Source organism: Oryx dammah, unplaced genomic scaffold (genome assembly GCF_014754425.2).
Source record: "Oryx dammah isolate SB20612 unplaced genomic scaffold, SCBI_Odam_1.1 HiC_scaffold_26, whole genome shotgun sequence".
NCBI lineage: Eukaryota > Metazoa > Chordata > Mammalia > Artiodactyla > Bovidae > Oryx > Oryx dammah.
In genome coordinates this window covers 96,241,113-96,261,803 of record NW_024070210.1, presented here as the reverse complement: position 1 = coordinate 96,261,803, position 20,691 = coordinate 96,241,113, and the positions used below count along the sequence as shown (strand labels likewise).

At 40.6% G+C, this 20,691-nt stretch overlaps 1 protein-coding gene across 1 annotated transcript in view; it reads right to left on the bottom strand.

Moving 5' to 3' along the window:
- The window catches only part of LOC120852634 (TIR domain-containing adapter molecule 2-like), a 45,269-nt gene that overhangs the window by 15,662 nt on the left and 8,916 nt on the right, over window positions 1-20,691 (bottom strand). The window lies entirely within an intron of this gene.

The window sequence follows — 20,691 nt, the reverse complement described above, 5'->3', positions numbered from 1 at the left end:
GATGTCATCAGGACTAAGGCAGTAATCCTTTAGAAAGCCGGAACAGGGGAATGGGTAAAGTGAAGGTGTACAGCCTGCGACAGTCTAGTAGAGACCCCTGCAGGCAAGGAGAATGGCAGCAAAATCAGAGCCACTCCAGCCGAGTGAGCAGGGTGGGGAAGCCGGAGAGACGGCCAGGAAAGCAGTCAGGGGTGTGATGACACAGGGTCTGTAGCCACAGTCAGAATTTTGTTTTTATGATTCTGATGAGAAGCCACCAGAAGGTTCTGAAGAGAGGGGAAAGCTCTGACTAGATATTTCTAAAAATAGCTGCTGTTTGGAGAAACACTGAAGAGCAAAGGTAGAGGCGGGAAGTCTTCCGGGTAAAAGAGGATTGTGGTTTGTGTTAGAGAGGGCATAACATATGATAGGATTTGAGCTATCTTTCCAAGGCAGAGTCAACAGTTGGCTGGATGCTTGGATGTGGGGTCTGAGCTGAAAAGAGGAGTCAAATAAATGTCAATCCCTAGACTTTCAGCCTCACTGGATGGCAGTAACATTTCCTGTGATAAGGAAGGTAAATGAGAGAACAGAAGAGAGGACTGGGTGGATGCCTGTCCGTAATTCTTTCGGAACATACTAAATTTAAATGCCCATCAGACTTCCAAGTGAACATGTTAAGCTAGATACTAGATGTTAATCTAGAGCTCAGGAGAGAAGTGAAGCTAGAAAGAAAAATCTGAAAGTCATCAGCTTATAGATGGTATTTATAGTCATGAAATATGGCTTGGGATAAAAATTGCCTTGGGAGAAAGTAACCAAACACCGTAGCAGTCTAACTGTGGTGGCTAAAAAGAGGAGAAGCATGGAGACATAGAAAGAGTGGCCAGGGAGGCGGAAAGACATTCAGAAAGTGGTGACCTGACAGCCACATGAAGGAGAAAATATCGGGGAGGGAGCAAATAACTGATTCATAGGAGGTGAAAACTCGCACAGATAACTGATTTATCAGGAGGTATTTGTTAAATGAATAAATTTTTAAAATATCACAGGGAGCAAATGACTCTACAGATGAGGTGCAAAAGATCGAATACACAGCTGGACATCTGAGGAATATTCATTTTGCTTCAGGAGGAGGAGGTAAGTCATTACTCTGTATCTGCTCATCTACTTTTTGATTTCAGTGAGGTGCTTAACTCCATCTGTAACCAACACATTACTTACGATGTTAAAATGGGCCATATTTTTAAGGATTTTTAAAGTTTACTGCCATGAAAAACTGGATAGGTCCTAACAATACTGAAAACGAGCTCACCGCTGCCAGCCCTAATTCTTTTCATCTAAATTAGCTTTTGGACAAGGTCCCAAATAAGCAAACCAAAACCAAAACTTTCAGCACAGACTCAAGCGTGCCTGGGGGAGACTCCCACCAGGAGAACTTTTAAGCCTTCTGAGACGCTGGGCTCTTTGCTTAGGGTTCTGAGATTTCCTCAAAAAAAAAAAAAAAAAAAAAAGGTTTTCTAGTCAAAATGAAGCTTCAAGAAAGGTAGAGTTTCGAGAGGGACTCTCCCCTCAGAGGAAGGCGACTCAGCCGAATAGACGGTCGGCTCCCCCAGCCCCGCTCCCCGAGGTGGCGGCCCGCCCAGCGCCCGACCCTCCCGGGCCCCGGCCCACCCGCGCGGACGCCGGCTACTTGCCGGGGAGGTGCGCTGCTCCGAGCCCCGCGCGACGTCTTCCTCGCCCGCCGAGCGCTACGCGACTTCCGGTGGGCGGGGGTCGAGACAGGAGGCCGGCGGCGCGGACCCGCCCCACGCCCGCGGCACGCGCGCGGCGCGCGGAAGTCCGGGGGCCGGCGCGTCCCGCCCCTCAGGGGCGCGCCGCCGCTTAGGCGTTTACGGGTCCACCCCACCCGCGGGGAGGCCGAGGTGCATCAGGCGGGGAGTCTTCGGGTGGCTGCGGGAAGGAGCCGGCCGGGACGGCGAAGGAGAGGAGCTCGCGCAGGGCAGTTCAGCCCGCACTCCTGCCTTGTTATTGTTTTTTAGAGGCCCGCGAGAGCCGACTTGGAGGCTAGGAGGGAAGAAGGACTCCACTGTCTCTTCCCTGCAGACCTCGGCGCTAGGGTGGGAGCTGCAGCCGCGGCCTCTGCGCCTACCCAGCGCGCCCAAACACAGCCTGCAGCAAGCCCCGGGGCTCCCAACAGAAGCCTCTAGACTCTATAAAGGAAAGAAACAGCCAGTGTCACCCAAACTCTCTAAGACTCTCCTCGAGGTACAGCGACTCTCCAGTTCCTCCAGGTTGGTCCCTTGACTTTTCCTTTCTCTTTGGGGTTCTCTCACTGACTGCTGCAGCAATCAACCACATCCCTGGTTAGGGACGGTGGCGCATCAGTAACCACCCCCCGCCCCCCAAACGCACACACGCACACATGCCCGGCCGAAAGCCACCTTGAGAAAGATTACTTTCTCAGATTCTGTATCGCAGCCGAAACGCCACTGAATGTTTCAGTTCACTTCAATTCAGTCGCCCGGTCGTGTCCGACTCTGCGACCCCATGAATCGCAGCACGCCAGGCCTCCCTGTCCATCACCAACTCCCGGAGTTCACTCAGACTCGCGTCCATCGAGTCAGTGATGCCATCCAGCCATCTCATCCTCTGTCGTCCCCTTCTCCTCCTGCCCCCAATCCCTCCCAGCATCAGTCTTTTCCAGTGAGTCAACTCTTCGCATGAGGTGGCCAAAGTACTGGAGTTTCAGCTTCAGCATCATTCCCTCCAAAGAAATCCCAGGGTGGATCTCCTTGCAGTCCAAGGGACTCTCAAGAGTCTTCTCTAACACCACGGTTCAAAAGCATCAGTTCTTCGTTGCTCAGCTTTCTTCACAGTCCAACTCTCACATCCATACATGACCACTGGAAAAACCATAGCTTGACTAGACGGACCTTTGTTGGCAAAATAATGTCTCTGCTTTTCAATATACTATCTAGGTTGGTCATAACTTTTCTTCCAAGGAGTAAGCGTCTTTTAATTTCATGGCTGCAGTCACCAACTGCAGTGATTTTGAAGCCCCCCAAAATAAAGTCTGACACTGTTTCCAGTTTCCCCATCTATTTCCTATGAAGTAATGGGACGAGATGCCATGACCTTCGTTTTTTGAATGTTGAGCTTTAAGCCAACTTTTTCACTCTCCTCTTTCACTTTCATCAAGAGGCTTTTTAGTTCCTCTTCACTTTCTGCCATAAGGGTGGTGTCATCTGCATATCTGAGGTTATTGATATTTCTGCTGGCAATCTTGATTCCAGCTTGTGCTTCTTCCAGCCCAGCGTTTCTCATGATGTACTCTGCTTATAAGTTAAATAGCAGGGTAGGAAGAACAAAAAAACAACCAAGTAATTTAAGACGATGGAAAGCCAGATATGTAATCCTACCATCTCTCTCTCAGGTTTCCAATCCTAATCATACCCAAAGACCCCAATTCAGAAATCACATACACCACCACCACCCCACCTCCCCTACCCTGTATGCGGGCCCTTTTCAGGCAATCCCTACTCACTGCTGAAGGAGAACTCCATTACGAAACCTCAGAGAAGACAATGAATAGTAAACTGGAATGGAAGGCCCACTCATGCGAAGAGTTGACTCATTGGAAAAGGCTCTGATGCTGGGAGGGATTGGGGGCAGGAGGAGAAGGGGACAACAGAGGATGAGATGGCTGGATGGCATCACCGATTCGATGGACGTGAGTTGGAGTGAACCCCGGGAGTTGGTGATGGACAGGGAGGCCTGGCGTGCTGCGATTCATGGGGCCGCAGAGTCGGACACGACTGAGGAACTGAACTGAACTGAGCTGAACCTGGATCTCTGGGGCTTCCCTGGTGGCTCAGCTGGTAAAGAACCCGCCTGCAATTCAGGAGACCCAGGTTCCATCCCTGGGTTAGAAAGATCCCCTGCAGAAGGGAATCCCCTGGAGGAGGGACCCCACCCCAGTATTCTTGCCTGGAGATTCCCATGGACAGAGGAGCACCTGGATCTCAGAGGCTTACTACATACAGGTAGAGCTAGGTTATTTTCTCTCCCTCTCCCCACTACCTAACATCAGGATGGGCCATCAAAAGTGGCACTGGCAGATTGTTTACTTGGTGAAATGCCCTATTAAGCCTATGTCAACACAATTCATTATCCACCAACAGCCGGGTTTTCCTCCACACTCTGTTTCACCCTTTCAGGTAAATAGTTGCCTCCCTATTCCTAACCCTGATTTTGGTGTTGACCATCTGGTGGTGTCCATGTGTAGGGTCTTCTCTTGTGTTGTTGGAAGAGAGTGTTTGCTATGACCAGTGCATTTTCTTGGCAAAACTCTATTAGCCTTTGCCCTGCTTCATTCCATATTCCAAAGCCAAATTTGCCTGTTACTCCAGGTGTTTCTTGACTTCCTACTTTTGCATTCCAGTCCCCTAGAATGAAAAGGACATCTTTTTTGGGCGTTAGTTCTAAAAGGTCTTGTAGGTCTTCACAGAACCGTTCAACTTCAGCTTCTTCAGTGTTACTGGTTGGGGCATAGACTTGGGTTACTATGATATTGAATGGTTTGCCTTGGAGATGAACAGAGATCATTCCGTCGTTTCTGAGGTTGCATCCAAGTACTGCATTTTGGACTCTTTTGTTGACCATGATGGCTACTCCGTTTCTTCTAAGGGATTCCTGCCCGCAGTAGTAGATATAATGGCCATCTGAGTTAAATTCACCCATTCCAGTCCATTATAGTTCGCTGATTCCTAGAACGTCGATGGTCACTCTTGCCATCTCCTGTTTGACCACTTCCAATTTGCCTTGATTCATGGACCTAACATTCCAGGTTCCTATGCAATATTGCTCTTTACAGCATCGGACCTTGCTTCTGTCACCAGTCACACCCACAACTGGGTGTTGTTTTCACTTTGGCTCCGTCCCTTCATTCTTTCTGGAGTTATTTCTCCACTGATCTCTAGTAGCATATTGGGCACCTACTGACCTGGGGAGTTCCTCTTTCAGTATCCTGTCATTTTGCCTTTTCATACTGTTCATGGGGTTCTCAAGGCAAGAATACTGAAGGGGTTTGCCATTCCCTTCTCCAGTGGACCACATTCTGTCAGACCTCTCCACCATGACCTGCCCGTCTTGGGTGGCCCCAAGGGCATGGCTTAGTTTCACTGAGTTAGACAAGGCTGTGGTCCTAGTGTGATTAGATTGACTAGTTTTCTGTGAGTATGGTTTCAGTGTGTCTGCCCTCTGATGCCCTCTTGCAACACCTACCATCTTACTTGGGTTTCTCTTACCTTGGACGTAGGGTATCTCTTCATGGCTGCTCCAGCAAAGTGCAGCCACTGCTCCTTACCTTGGACGAGGGTTTTCTCCTCACCACTGCCCCTCCTGACCTTGAACATGGAATAGCTCCTCTAGGCCCTCCTGCGCCCGTGCAGCCACCACTCCTTGGATGTGGGGTTGCTCCTCCCAGCCAACACCCCTGACCTCGTACGTAGGGTAGCTCCTCTGAGCTGCTCCTGCACTGTCGCAGCCTGGCACTCTCAGCCGCTGCCCGACCTCAGAAGTGGGGTAGCTGAAACTCTAGTACTTTGGCCACCTCATGCAAAGAGCTGACTCATTGGAAAAGACTTTGATGCTGGGAGGGATTGGGGGCAGGAGGAGAAGGGGACGACAGAGGATGAGATGGCTGGATGGCATCACTGACTCGATGGATGTGAGTCTGAGTGAACTCCGGGAGTTGGTGATAGACAGGGAGGCCTGGCGTGCTGCAATTGATGGGATCGCAGAGTCGGACACAACTGAGCGACTGAACTGAACTGTTCCTAACCCTGGTACTTTCGTTGCCTTCATTTTCTCTGGCAATCTCCCTTTGGCAACTGACAAACTTGACCACTGTCTCCTCCAGATACTCAATTTCCTTGATATTAACAACCCAGGGAGACTTCATGCTCATCCAACTTGTAAAACATTTACTTCCTCAGCACCACCCACATTACACGTGTAAATGAACCTGAAGTGACTCATGTCGAGGACAAATTGAATAGTCTCATTTTAGGTTTTAAGTTGCTCCAAATTTTGCATTGTTCTTCATAAATATTCACATGCTGTACTGAAATTTCAAATTGGTCACAAGTTTAAGTTTTCTTCTCAAATTATCCAGTACAGGTTTCAAGAAAACGCACCTATCACTTATGCCACAAGTATGAATTACTTAGTGTCTTCTGTGTGCTAGGCACTAGGGATACAATGTGAACAAGACAGACACTGCCCAGTGCTCGTGGAGCTTTTGCAGTCTAGAGCAGGAGACAGACAAGGGCGCTGTTTACAGTTCAGATCTACTCACTGAAAAAAATGGATGAATGAAAGAAAGAAAGCAGAGTAAAGTGGGAGCGCTAATTCAGTCAGTAAAGACATGGCTTCTCTGACACGCAGGATGTTTCCCCTGTGGCTTCACACCCCTGAAACCCTTGTCATTCCTTGCTGGTGTTTGCAGGATGTTGATCCACTGTCCTCTTTCACTTACTCTACCATTTCCCTGGATATCTTACCTATGTCCAGCAGACTCACCTCAGTCAGTAAGGGCATAAAATGATTTGTACATGATTAATGAACTTGACCTCACTGACATATACAGATTATGGCACTTGATGCAATTTCAGAATATTCTTTTCAGATACATACAGAACATTAACAAAATCAGATCATATTTTTGGCCACTGAGAAAGTCTCCACAAAGCAAAATCAAAACAAATCAAAAGATTGAAAAAAAATGAATATCTACACTAACCACTAATCTGGAAAACAAAAGCAAAAAGAAAAACAAAAAAAGCTCCTGTATGTTTGGAAGTTAAAAGGCAGACTTCAAAATATACCATGGATCAAAACATCACAGCATGACTCATCAAGTATTTTGATTTGAATATGACTAAAAATACTAAATATCAAAACTTGTGGGATACAGATAAAATATGAAAGGAATTTCTGTTCCTAAATACACATCAGAAAACAGCAGGGAGTCACTTGTCTGCACAACCACATCAGGCAATCAGGGAGCAAGCTGTTCTCTTCCTGCCATCTCGGGCCCTGTGGGGGCCTGCTGGGAACAGGACTTTTAAAACGACAAATACGTCTGGCAGGCTGTGGTCCAAGGCCATCTTTGCTAGCTATAAGCAGGGTCTACGGAGCCAGAGGGAACACACAACTGTCTTGAAAACTGAAAGTTTATATGCTTGAAATGAACTAAATTCTATCTAGCAAGAGATGTGCTTATGTGTACAAAGCAAAGAACACACAACAGTAATGCCTGGGCGAAAACCTAATAAAACCAGAGTAATCTGGGAAAAGATAAGTCATGCTCATGGAAACAGTAGCATGGCTCCTGCCAAATTCCAAAGCAACCTTCTTACAAAGGCCATTGGACACAGAATCCATGGGATGCTGTACTCTTCAAGGATTTAAACTTATTGAAAAGTAAATAGAAGTGTGGTTTAAAAAAAAATCAGGGGTGCCAGCAAGGAATCTTAAATTTACACCACAAGAGAGAGGTAAAAAAAAAAAAAAAAAATCAGGAAAGAAAAAATCTAGGGAATGAAATCCAAATAAAAAGACAGAAAAAACAAAAATAAGGCCAGAAATTAAAGAAACAGGAATAACAGAGGACCAACGAGCAAAATGTGGTTCTTTGAAAAAGATTAATAAAATTAATAAACCACTGGTAAAACTAAGTACGAAAAAAAGAAACAAGATACAGATAACAGTATTAGAAATAGAAAGGAAGTATCACCACAGGTCCTAAGACATTTAAAATGTGAGATATTAACAGCTTTGTTCCTATCAACTAGGTGAAATAAACTGGGGGAGGCAGTTGTGCATGCATCTCTTGTGTTCCTCTCTGTCTTAATGAGTACGTGCAAGATCCTGGCTACCATTTACCTGAGCCATTTCTCAGGGCAGCATGTAGAGTGGGCAAGCGTGAGATATGAGGCACAGTCACCCTCCACAGAGAACAAGCAAGCTTACTGCTTAAGAGTGGTGGATTCCTTAAGCTCAGTGTTCCTCAGATGTGACACAGACCATTGCATATACGCTGAAAGTAGTGCTGCTTGCTGTGTCACAAACAATAAAACCTTTTTTCTGATCCAGGAGTTGTGTGTCTTCTGCCAGAATCCATCAAACAGTAACAGGCACTGTATGTGGGTAAAATCAAATCCCAGACCTGACAAAATGGATAGGAGGCACTTCCAGTGATTCCGAAGAAACTGTCAAATTCTCTCCGCTCAAAACAAATGTAAACTGGACAAAACAGTCAAAAACTATCACTCAAGGGCTCTGGAAATTGACCAAATGCAAACAAGTTGATAATCATTTATTCACTTTGAAAAATCCTGCTGAATTCTGGGTTGGAACCTGTGGCATTCTTGCCAGGAACTAACTGTTCTCATCTCCTGACCCTCGTACACACCTCAGCTTTGTTGGGGCAACAGCGCTACCACTGTGAGGCCAACAATGAAGGCCAGGAGCCCAAATACTGCTCTCAGTCAAGTCCACACCTGGTGTGCTGCCATAAAAACTGCAAACTTGAGGGGACATAAATGGGGAAAGCTCACAGCTGTTAGCCTGAAGTCATGGCTCATGTGAGGTGTACAGCAGACCAGTCGACTAGCCAAAAATCTACAGGGAGATTCTGGAGATGAGAGAACCCACTGAGGGTCAAGGTCAGCTCATCACTTACCTTTGCATGACTGGAAGGTTACATGAACACAGGGAGAAACATGCCTGCCCCTGCAGATATCTGCGTTTGAACCCTGGTTCTAGCACGAACTGTGTGACCTTTGGCAAGTCAGTTTAATCATTGGGTGTCAGTTTCTTAATCTGTGAAGTGGGAAAGAGCAGTGTTGAGAGGAACACATAAATTTTATTGAATGTAGAACACAGTGCAGCAGGCATATAGTGTTACTGAAGTGTTTACTGTTTGGTTCAGTTCAGTTCAGTCGTCGGTCGTGTCCGACTCTTCACCATCCCATGGACTGCAGCACGCCAGGCCTCCCTGTCCATCACCAACTCCCAGAGTTCACTCAGACTCACGTCCATTGAGTCAGTGATGCCATCCAACCGTCTCAACCTCTGTTGTCTCCTTCTCTGGCCATCTTTCCCAGCATCAGGGTCTTTTCCAATGAGTCAGCTCTTCGCATCAGGTGGCCAAAGTATTGGAGTTTCAGCTTCAGCATCAGTCCTTCAAATGAATTTTCAGGACTGATTTCCTTTAGGATGGGCTGGTTGGATCTCCTTGCAGTCCAAGGGGCTCTCAGAGTCTTCTCCAACACCACAGTTCAAAAGCATCAATTTTTCAGTGCTCAGCTTTCTTTATAGTCCAATGCTCACATCCATACATGACCACTGGGAAAACCATAGCCTTGACTAGACAGACCTTTGTTGGCAAGGTTATGTCTCTGCTTTTTAACATGCTGTCTAGGTCATAACTTTTCTTCCAAGAAGCAAGTGTCTTTTAATTTCATGGCTGTAGTCACCATCTGCAATGATTTTAGAGCCCCAAGAACAAAGTTTGTCACTGTTTCACCATCTACTTGCCATGAAGTGATGGGACCAGATGCCATGATCTTAGTTTTCTGAGTGTTGAGCTTTAAGCCAACTTTTTCGCTCTTCTCTTTCACTTTCATCAAGAGGCTCTTTAGTTCTTCACTTTCTGCCATAAGGGTGGTGTCATCTGCATATCTGAGGTTATTGATATTTCTCCTGGCAATCTTGATTCCAGCTTGTGCTTCATCCAGTCCAGCGTTTTTCATGATATACTCTGCATATAAGTTAAAGAAGCAGGGTGCCAATACACAGCCTTGACATACTCCTTTCCCTATCTGGAACCAGTCTGTTGTTCCATGTCTGGTTCTAACTGTTGCTTCCTGACCTGCATACAGATTTCTCAAGAGGCAGGTCAGGTGGTCTGGTATTCCCATCTCGTGAACAATTTTACAGTTTCCTGTGATCCACACAAAAGGCTTTGGCATAGTCAGTAAAGCAGAAGTAGATGTTTTTCTGGCACTCTGTTGCTTTTTTGATGATCCAGCAGATGTTGGCAATATTATTTCTGGTTCCTCTGCCTTTTCTAAATCCAGCTTGAACATCTGGAAGTTCATGGTTCACGTACTCTTGAAGACTGGCTTGGAAAATTTTGAGCATTACTTTACTAGCATGTGAGATGAGTGCAATTGTGTGGTAGTTTGAACATTCTTTGGCATTGCCTTTGGGATTGGAATGAAAACTGACCTTTTCTAGTCCTGTGGCCACTGCTGAGTTTTCCAAATTTGCTGGCATACTGAGCACAGCACTTTCACTTTTTTTGTTTGTTTACTGTTACTACTTCTCAAAATGTTACTACTTCTCAAAGTGTTTTAAAAACACTTGCATCAGCATTTTGGGGAGGTGTCCAAGATTCAGTCCAGGTGTACTGAATCAAAGTCTTACAGTCATGGGAAAGAACATGAGAAAGATGTTTTTTTTACAAGTTGACTAAGTGATTCTTATACCACCAATATTTGAGAACTATTGTTTTTAGGTAAGATTTATATTATAGTTTTATGCTTGGAGTCTTTGTCCATGTGCCTTGTAGGTACAAACTATCATATTTACTTCAGTATCCTCACTGCCGAGCACACAGTGGGTAGTCAAACATCTATTAAATAACAGAAAGCTTTATTTAAAGTCAGTCAGCATCCAGCTCTGCAATTCCCACCATGCAGAATAAATTACAAATTAGGCTTGGAATTTAAACCTTTGCACTAATATAAAAAAGCTAAAATTACTCTTATAGAGCAGTGATTCTTTAATAAAACTTTGTGAATCATGAACTCCCAAAAATGTGATAAACACTATAAACTCTCTTCAGAAGACTAAAGATATGTTAAAACTTGCAAATAATTTTAAGGTATTCACCTCAGGTTAAAAAACATCTCATATAAAAACTGACTTATAAAAACTCTGTTTCTTAAAACACTAGGTTCTTATTTATCACTGAATCCCTGTTACTAGAAAAAAGGATAGAGCATACTTGGCACTAAATAAATATTTGCTTAATGAATAAATGAGTCACTGGCCAAAGGATGTTATCATCTGGAACCCCTTGAGTCACCCAAGGGTGATGTACAATAGAGAATGAAAGCACAGAGACTGTATATCTTATTCATGACTAAGTTGTAACCTCGAACTTCTACCAAGTGGAAAATTAAAAAAACAGGTCATTTGGACCAATGTTTCCACTCAAGATGAAACATGAGGAAACACAATAAATACCTTAAGACATAGATAGAATTCACCCAGTCAAATTCAGGAAGTTTGTACCCTCACTCCAGGGTAGCGCCCTTGGGCTCCAGTCTAGAGCAATAGGTGTCTCACCACTTTTGGTGGATACCTAACCCAACCTTTGTCTTTCCAACTCTTGTTGATGAAAATACAACTCTGCTTCTCAACTTATTTCTCTAGACGGGTAGCCACCCCATGGCAAAAGAGGCTTTACTATTAATATTTCCTGAACTCAAACTAGAAAACAAGAAAATCATAAAAAGTTGCAATCAATGAAACAGACATTAAATATATACCAAGGAAGACAATGGATTTATGACAACTGGTAGATGGGATAAAGCAGTCAGTCAAACAGAGAAAGGCAAATACTGTATTTCACTTATATGTGGAATCCAAAAAACCAATGAACAAATGAAACAGAAATAGGCATAGATACAGGTAATAAACAGGTGGTTGTCAGAGGGAAGAGGGGTGGAGGGATGAATGAAACAGGTAAGAGAAATTATGGGGTACACATTTCCGTACAAAGTAAATGAGTCTCTGGGATGAAGTGTACAGTGTGGGGAATACAGTCAATAATAACAGAACATGTTTGTATGGTGAGAGCGGGCAGCTAGACTCATCATAATGACCATTTTGCAATGTACAGAAATACTGGATCACTATGCTGTGCACCAGGATTGGTCACAGAGCTGTAGGACAGCAACCAACCAACCTCACAGAAAGAGGTCAGATCTGTGGTCACCAGAGGCAGAGATGCCGTTCTCAGGGGCAAGGCGGGACTGAGTGAGGTGCGCAAAAGGCATAAACTACCAGCTATAAGATAAATAAGCACTAAGGATATAAAGTACATTATCAATATAATTAACATTGCTGTATATTACACATGAAAGTTGCTAAGAGAATTGTTAAGAACTCATTAAGAATTCTCATCACAAAAATTTTTTTAAAATTTTATTATATATCTATATGAGATGATGGGTGTTCACTGAAATTATTGTGGTAATCATTTCATGATGTATGGAAGTCAAATTCTGCTGTACACCTTAAATTTATATGGTGCTGCATGTCAATTATATTCCAATAAAAACGGAAAAAAATACCAGCTCATTGGATTAATAAAAAAAAATAAAAGTGATAAACCTCTGGTAAGACTGGTCAAGTAAAAAAGGTAGAAGTACAAATATCTTATGTAATACACAGTGGTATGAATTTGTATACTACATATAGCAGCATTAGGAATGAAAAGCAGGACATCAGTACAGATCTGGCATAAAATTAAAAAAGGAAGGAATAATACTGGGCTAATAAATTTGAAAATGTAGATGAAATGGACAGACTTTCAGGAATATTCCATTTATCAGTATTACATATTAATAGAAACAGTCTTACTAATTTAAAAAAAATGAAGTCAGCATCCCACAAAAACCACACCAGACTCCAACCAAGCAAACTTCACCTTAGATTTGTAGTAAAACATTTCAGGAAGAGCAATGTAAATCTTACAGAAGCTCCTCCAGAAACTAGGAAAAGAAAGCCACTCTCTAACTCACTGTATATGGATATGTAACCTTGATAAACAAACCAAATCCAGTTATCAAAAACTAACATCACATCATGACTAGACTTGTTTTACTTCAGAAGAAGATTGGTTTAATAATAGGAAAGCAATTCTCTGACCACATAAAAAGAATAAAGAGAATAAAGGTGGCAAACAATCATCTTCCTCAATAAATTCAGAAAAAAGTTTTTGATAAAATTCAACAGCATTTAGATCATAAAAAATTCTCTGCAAACTAAGAATAGAAGGGAAATTTCCCAATTTAGTAAAAATACCATAAACTGTCTATGGATACGCTGAAAGCATGCCTATAGAACAGAAACAAAACAAGAATGTCTGAAATGGCTTCTATTCAACATTGTAGTGGAGGTCTCTGCAAATGTAATTAGACAAGGAAAACAAAGAAAAGAAAGGTGTGAGAAATAGGAAGAAAATCTGTCCTCACTTGCAGATGATACAACTATATACAGAAAAGTCCAAAAGAATATTATGAGAACTGACAAAAGAATTTAGCAAAGTGCTGAATAGAAGAATCAATCTGAAAGTTGTGTTTCCACATATCAACAACAAATGAAAAATAAGCAATTTAGGGATTATAATAGCATGAAAAAATATAAAGAAAACAAGATTAACAAAAGTATACGGAACTCATATATGAAGATGCTTACAAATCTTTATCAAAAGCTCTAAAGACCATAACAATGCAAAGAGGTTCATTCAATGGAAAATGCACTATTAAAAAGAACTGTTCATACACTGAATACAATTTTTAATCAAAATTCTAACATTTATTTTGTTTTGAAAATTTTATTTTGAAATTTGTGCAACTCTGAACTTTGTTTAAAAGTGTAAAGCACAGATTACAGCCAATATCTTAAAGAACAAGGTAGAAACATTTGTTTTACCAATATCAAGAACTGTTAAAGCTTAATAATTAAGAAAGGATGTTACTGGTATATGAGCAAGATGTTAATGGAATAAAACAGAGCCCAGAAAGACTCAGATAAATATGGGCACTTAACAGATGAAAGATTTGGCATGGCAAATCAACAGAGAGATGAGTTTTTAAGGGGTGGGGGAACGAACCTGTTCACCTACCTTATCCCAAACAAAAAACTCAATCCAAGTAGAAGACAAAACTATCATATTTTAGAACATAGTACAGAAGATATTCATGACCTCAGGATAGAGAAGTATTTCTTTAACAACACATTAAAACACCAACAAGCCCAGAGGGATGGTACAGGGAGGGAGGTGGGAGGGGGGTTCAGGACGGGGAACACGTGTACATCCATGGTGGATTCATGTTGATGTATGGCAAAACCAATACAATATTGTAAAGTAATTAGCCTCCAATTAAAATAAATAAATTTAAAAAAAAAACCAAGATGGGAAAAGACTGATGTATTTCACTAGAAGCAGAAAGATAAACACAGACTGTGAGAAGATATTTGAAATAGTTATAACCAAAAGATTAATCTCCTGAATATATAAAGGAACCCTGTTAATCAAGACATTCAGTTTTTTTAAATGGGCAAAATATCTGAACAAGGACTTCACAAAAGAGGAAATCCATGTGGTAGACAAACCTGTGAGGAAAAAAATAACTTCACAGAAATATGAAGCAACAATGAGGTTTGACAGCAGTTTCTTTAAAAATATACACGTCTAGAAAAATAACTGAAAAACATCAAAATGGATAACCGACTTCTGGATGGGTTTTATTCTTCGAATCATTATTTCTCAAATTCTTTCTTTGGCTGCACCAGGTCTTAGCTGCAGCATGTGGGATTTAGTTTCCTGACCAGGGATTGAACCCAGTTCCCCTGCGTTTGCAGCATGGAGTCTCAGCCACTGGACCACCAGGGAAGCTCCTCTCAAATTCTTAAGTGTTGCTTTTACTACATTACAAACCCCCAGGAGACTCTAAAGTTTTAAAAGTCTAACAGCACAAACGTGGAACTTTCCATTGTTACTGGTGAAAGCACTAATTGATACTATGGCTTTAAAAAGTTAGATGTCACCTAGTGAAGATGAAGACACACACTCTCTAAGCAAACATTCCACTCCTAGATGTATCCTCAAGAAAGTCACTTAGTCGTGTCCAACTCTGTGACCCCGTGGACTGTATAGTCCATGGAATTCTCCAGGCCAGAATACTGGAGTGGGTATTCTTCGGGGGATCTTCCCAACCCAGGGATCAAACTGGGGTCTCCCGCATTGCAGGTGCGTTCTTTACCAACTGAGCTATCAGGGAAGCCCTGGTACTCTCAAGAGATGATACATATGTGCAAACAGGACATAACAAACAAAAATGTTCATAGTGGCTTTAGAACAGCAAAAATCTAGGAACAATTCAAATGCCATCGTATAAGAAAAGATCATAACTTTAGTATATTTATAAGATGGACTACTACACAGTAATGAAACTACAGCTATATGCTTTAACATGGATGACTTTGCTAAACAGTCACAAAGGAATATATGTTAACATCTGATTTATTAAACAATTTAATATTCCATTAAACTTTATTCATGTTCACTTCTGCCTGATTTTTTTAGGCATTTTTCAGGAATGTAGACATCAGTACTATTCGGAGTATGGTCCAGTGACCACACTGAACTGTTGCTGATGAGGAGAGAAGCACGTGAGTAAGCATGCACAGAAAGCAAGTATTCAGGCAGGCTGACAGTAATTTGATATTAACAAAATATTCAAACACATATGATTTTTTTATTTACTAATAAAAAACTGAGTTTGTGATTACTTGGAACATTTTTTAAAAGTTCAAGAAGAACTAGCATATATAACTAGTAAAAAGAAAAAATATTTTCATTACAAGTGAAACACTGGTTATCGCTAATGAAGAAATAGTCAGGAAAGGATACACAGAGCCTTTTATGGTGTTGGCAATACTACATTTCTTAATCTGAGCATGGGTTATTGACTGTGCGCTTTATAATTTTATTTCTCTTTAAGCTGTACATGTTTAATACCCTGTTTACAATTTTTTAAAGTTTAAAAATTTGTTATAGACAATACCAATTCTTTAAAAATATATACATTAATCTGTAGAAAAACTGAAAGACATCAAAGTGGATGGTGGATTCCTGGTCAGTTTTACTCTCTGAACCACAGTTTCTCAAATGAAAGACATCAATGTCGATGGTAGATTCCTGGTCAGTTTTACTCTCTGAACCACAATTCACAAATTCCTCTGTTCCCTTCTCTTTTTAAGGTAGTAGTGAGTGAGTGAGTGAGTCAAAGTTGCTCAGTCATGTCCAACTCTTTGCGGCCCCATGGACTTTACAGACCATGGAATTCTCCAGGCCAGAATACTGGAGTGGGTAGCCTTTCCCTTCTCCAGGGCATCTTCCCAACCCAGGGATCAAACCCAGGTCTCCCGCATTGCAGGCGGATTCTTTACCAGCTGAGCCACAAGGTAGTAGTAGTGACTAGTAATTACAGCACTAAAAACAGATTATGCCAGACCCTGTTATTTCTAGATTTCAGCAAACATCCTAATAATGCTAGCTTGTGGATAAAATGGAGAAATGTAGACTGAAAAATAGCACATATTGTGGTTTAGGGATAACATCCCTGTATTTTCCTCCTGAATTTGGAAACAACCAAGATGGAGAAGATATTCAGGAGATCACCTTTACTAGTAACAACATATTTTTTGATCTGTACCAATAAGTAGACATCCCTGATTTAGAGATTAATTCAACTGCTGGCCCAGCTAGACAACCATGCTCCCTCCTGACTCTGGAAGAGGACAAAGCAAAATGCCATGGGAAGTCTTTTGATCTATGTATTTTCTTGCTCCTTTAGCACCCTGTAGGTATCTTAGAAACCTCAAGTTCTTCCTGCTTCATGACTTACTTAACATTTAAGTAAGTTCCTTACATAGCTATCTCATCTCCCCCAACTGTTATGTTCCTGGAGGTCTGATTATCTTACTCATTTTTGGAACTCCTAGCAGATTATGTACACGATGGACTTCTGTATTTGTTACATATTATTTAAGAGCCGTATGAGCTTAGGTTACAGTAAGAACTTTAAGAACTAAAGAAAGATCAAGAGATTAAATTGGACCAATGACAAAAACACAGCTATTATTAAGCACTTGTATATGATAGACATGGAGCCTAAGTGCTTTATAATAAATATCTCATTATATTCTCATTGTAGTAGAAATAACCTTAGTAACAAATGAAGAAAAAGAAATATATGGAGTTAACAAGATCATTTGTGTGAGATCACCCAACCATGATCTGATCTTGGCTATAACTCCAAAACCAAAGCACTGAACCACTACTGAGGTATACTGCTAAGCCTTCAGAAATCTACTCTTCAGTGGTATTTGTAGGTACTACGGCATAGTGGTTGAGAAAGAGGGGTCTGGAACCACAGTGCCATGGCTCATATATTTTGCTAATTACTGATATACAGGCAGGGTTCTTAAACTCCATTTCCTCATTTGTAAAATGGGAATAATATCCTTACTTCAGAGGATTATTGCAAAGATGCAATGGGTCAACACAAGTAAAAGACTGATGTTAACCTGTATTACTGCTATTTATCTGCTACTTTTGTAGACTTGTGCCTAGGAGCCAGAGTGTCCCCCATGACATTATAAAGGGGGAACAACATTGAGAAAACTTGATATTATACAACCAAATGTTACCTTACCTAAAAACTAAGAAGCACTTTAGGGAACTGAAGGCTAAACTTCCTTTTCCCCCCAACTTTCAGTAAGAAAACCTAAAAGAAGGGTTAAAAAGTGAGGTGATTAGAGTTTGTATTCCTCTTCTTTAACTTACTTTGTTGGTCAGTCTATGTTCCAATGAAATATGAAATAAATTATCACTGTCTTGCTACAAAACTGCACTCCAAGGTCTAAGTTGCTAAGGAACTTTAAAAAGACTTAAATCTTGACAGAAATAAGTGAAGTCAGTTTGTTGAAAGATTTTTTTTTTATTCTACAAGAATTGATTGGTACAATCCTGCAGAACCAACATGTGTCATTTAGACAAATTTTTCTTTTCAAAAGTAAATGAAAACACCCTCTAAATAATTTATATATCAATTTAATTTTTGAAAACAATAGTCAATAGGGTCTGCTTTGTCCTGTTTAACCATAAATGTTACAAATTTACAAACTGAAGCAAAACTGGATAGTAGAGATTTAAAGGAAATCTTTAAAAGAACTTAGAGCAATTTTAATTGCTTTTCAGTCCACTGCGTTTTCAAAGTGGGTTATCATCAAGCCAGGATGAAAGCTGTGAACCCCAGACCATCTGCTTCTTTAATAAAAAGAATGTTTAGATTATTAGCAAAGTAATATCTTTAAATGTTATCTTCACACAGTTGGAATTTTAGTACAAATTTGCATATCAAGTCCCTTTCCATTATTTATTCTACTTTAAAAATACATACAGCTAATGATGTTTAAATAAGTATTCTGAGCCATGTATCCAAATAGAAACATCTGAGAAATTCAAACTGCAGCAACAGGTTATGAACGGATTAAAGAAAAAGGATGAGCTACAAATTACATAGGAGAAGGAAAAGTTCTACTTAATATTCATATCCAGGTAGATATGTATTTTCTAATTTTTATATACATACCTAGTTGAATATAGACAAGCCATCAAACTGTAACCAGTTACAGACTAGACTAAGTCAGTACTATTTTCTACAACAGGTGACAGTGGTGATTTAAAACTTTTTAATATCCCTCAATAGTTTTATCACAAATTATTTGTGGTAACAGTCTTTAAATATCATTAAGTTTAGGTAGGTACAGATTAAATAACTATTATCTATGCCAAATTTGGCACTTTGATGATACGCAGCTCTGCTCAACTCTGGTGTCACTATCTGAACCCAAGAGCAGGCAGGCAACCTGAGGAGGACATTCAACACACTCTCAGGCTTATCACTTTAACAGTACTCTTTAAAATCTGCAAATCTAAATACAGAGGGACACTTTAAAAGCTGCAGGACAAGGACCCCAACAGAGAAATCTGTAAAATCTTAACCTTCAGTTCTTAATCCATTGATAAATATTGTTGAAGGAGTAGCTGTTTGGTCTCCAGACATTTTAGAATTATAGGGTTGAAGGTATGTTCATCCTTTGCTGCACTGTAGCATTTTAAATTAGCAAGCCAGACAAGCTGAATTCATCTTGCTCTTACACACAGAAGTGTATGTGCATTTTAAGACAACTTAGAATTAGGAGCTAACTTTTAGTAGGTGGCGGTTAAGTGACTAAAACTGCTGTCCAATTCTGTAGTACCACATACCAAAGTCCTAAAAATATGCCAGTCATGTTCAGCACTCATCACTTTTAGGTGGGGGAGAGAAACATGGCAAAAAGCAGTCGTAATTTTTTTTAAAAAACAGCATAAGAGCTTTAAACACAATTTTGCATCATCTTGTATTCTATCCTAGAATACCTGGAACAAAATCTTATTTCAGTCAGCTCAATTTATGCAAGTTATAAAATACAAACACAGACTAAATCCTATAGTGTACAGAAAATGCACTATTTAATACTCATTAAATGCAGTACAATCAATGAAGATTATCAAATAAGAAACACACACACAGCATTCTAAAGTTTTAAATCATCTTAGGGCTGCTAAATCAGAGATTGTACAAATTACATGTGCAAGACAAAAAAACAAAAAAAACCCAAAAAGCAGAGAAGAAAAAGAAAGAAAAAACCAAAGAAACTAACTTCTCAGTGCATCACACCCACTAGAATAAAATGTATGGCACTGTTACAACTTTTATATTAACAACTGTCGATTAAAGCTAGGAGTGACTCTCGACATTGAAGCCACATGAGAGCAAGAATCAGCCGATTCAACGTTTAATGAAACAGGTCACCTTTTTTCTTTGTAAAAGCACTGAAAATGTAATGTGTGCTGATAACTCATTGCAAGTTTTCTCATGTCATTTGCTCCGCATTGTAGTGTCTTAAATTATTCTGTGATTATTCTACCTGTTAACAGTCTGGTTTTTAAGGTCTCTGTAAACTCTGTTACTGAAACATACTAGTTCCTGCGTGGTAAGAATGTCTCTATGAAAAAAAATAACATATCTGGTCATAGATCATAGAATAAACCCAAACAACAACAATGACATTTTCCAAGCTACTGAGAAATAAATTAAACCATGATGTGTCAATTTAAAATTATATCAATATTAACTAATATTTCTATGGTAGATTTTTTTCCTCATAAAATTAAACAATGCAGAATAGGGCTTGGGCTACAGTTAATCACATTTGATTTTCTTAAAAACAAAACTTTATTTACTATAAACAACTAAAAGGTAATTTTCTTCCTCCACAACACATCGACATTAAATTGAAGGCTTTGTTTAAAATATCCACTGCTTACAAGAAAAGTAGTTTTAAAAGGAGAAGAGGAATCAAAATTACCAAAGTATAGTGTGTGAAGAGTAGATAGAAACAACCCAGAAAAGTGTAGATCATTGTGTTGAATATTTATGAATAGCCCAAAATAAGTCCCAAAGTTTTTCTACCTTTACAAATAAAAAAAGGTGTCCTTTCCACAGCTTGGGGATATGCATTATACATCCCCCCCGCCCCCCAACAAGTGTATGAGTAAGGTTCTAAAAATGTTGCCATATTAAGTTCTTCAGTACCTAAAATTAATTGGAGGACAGCAATATTACAGCGGCAATGGTGCATCAATTCTCAAATTACGATCCAACACGAGTTGTTGTGGTTCTTTTATCGGAGAAAAAGCTTTTCAAGAGAAATACCTGCCCTATGCTAACC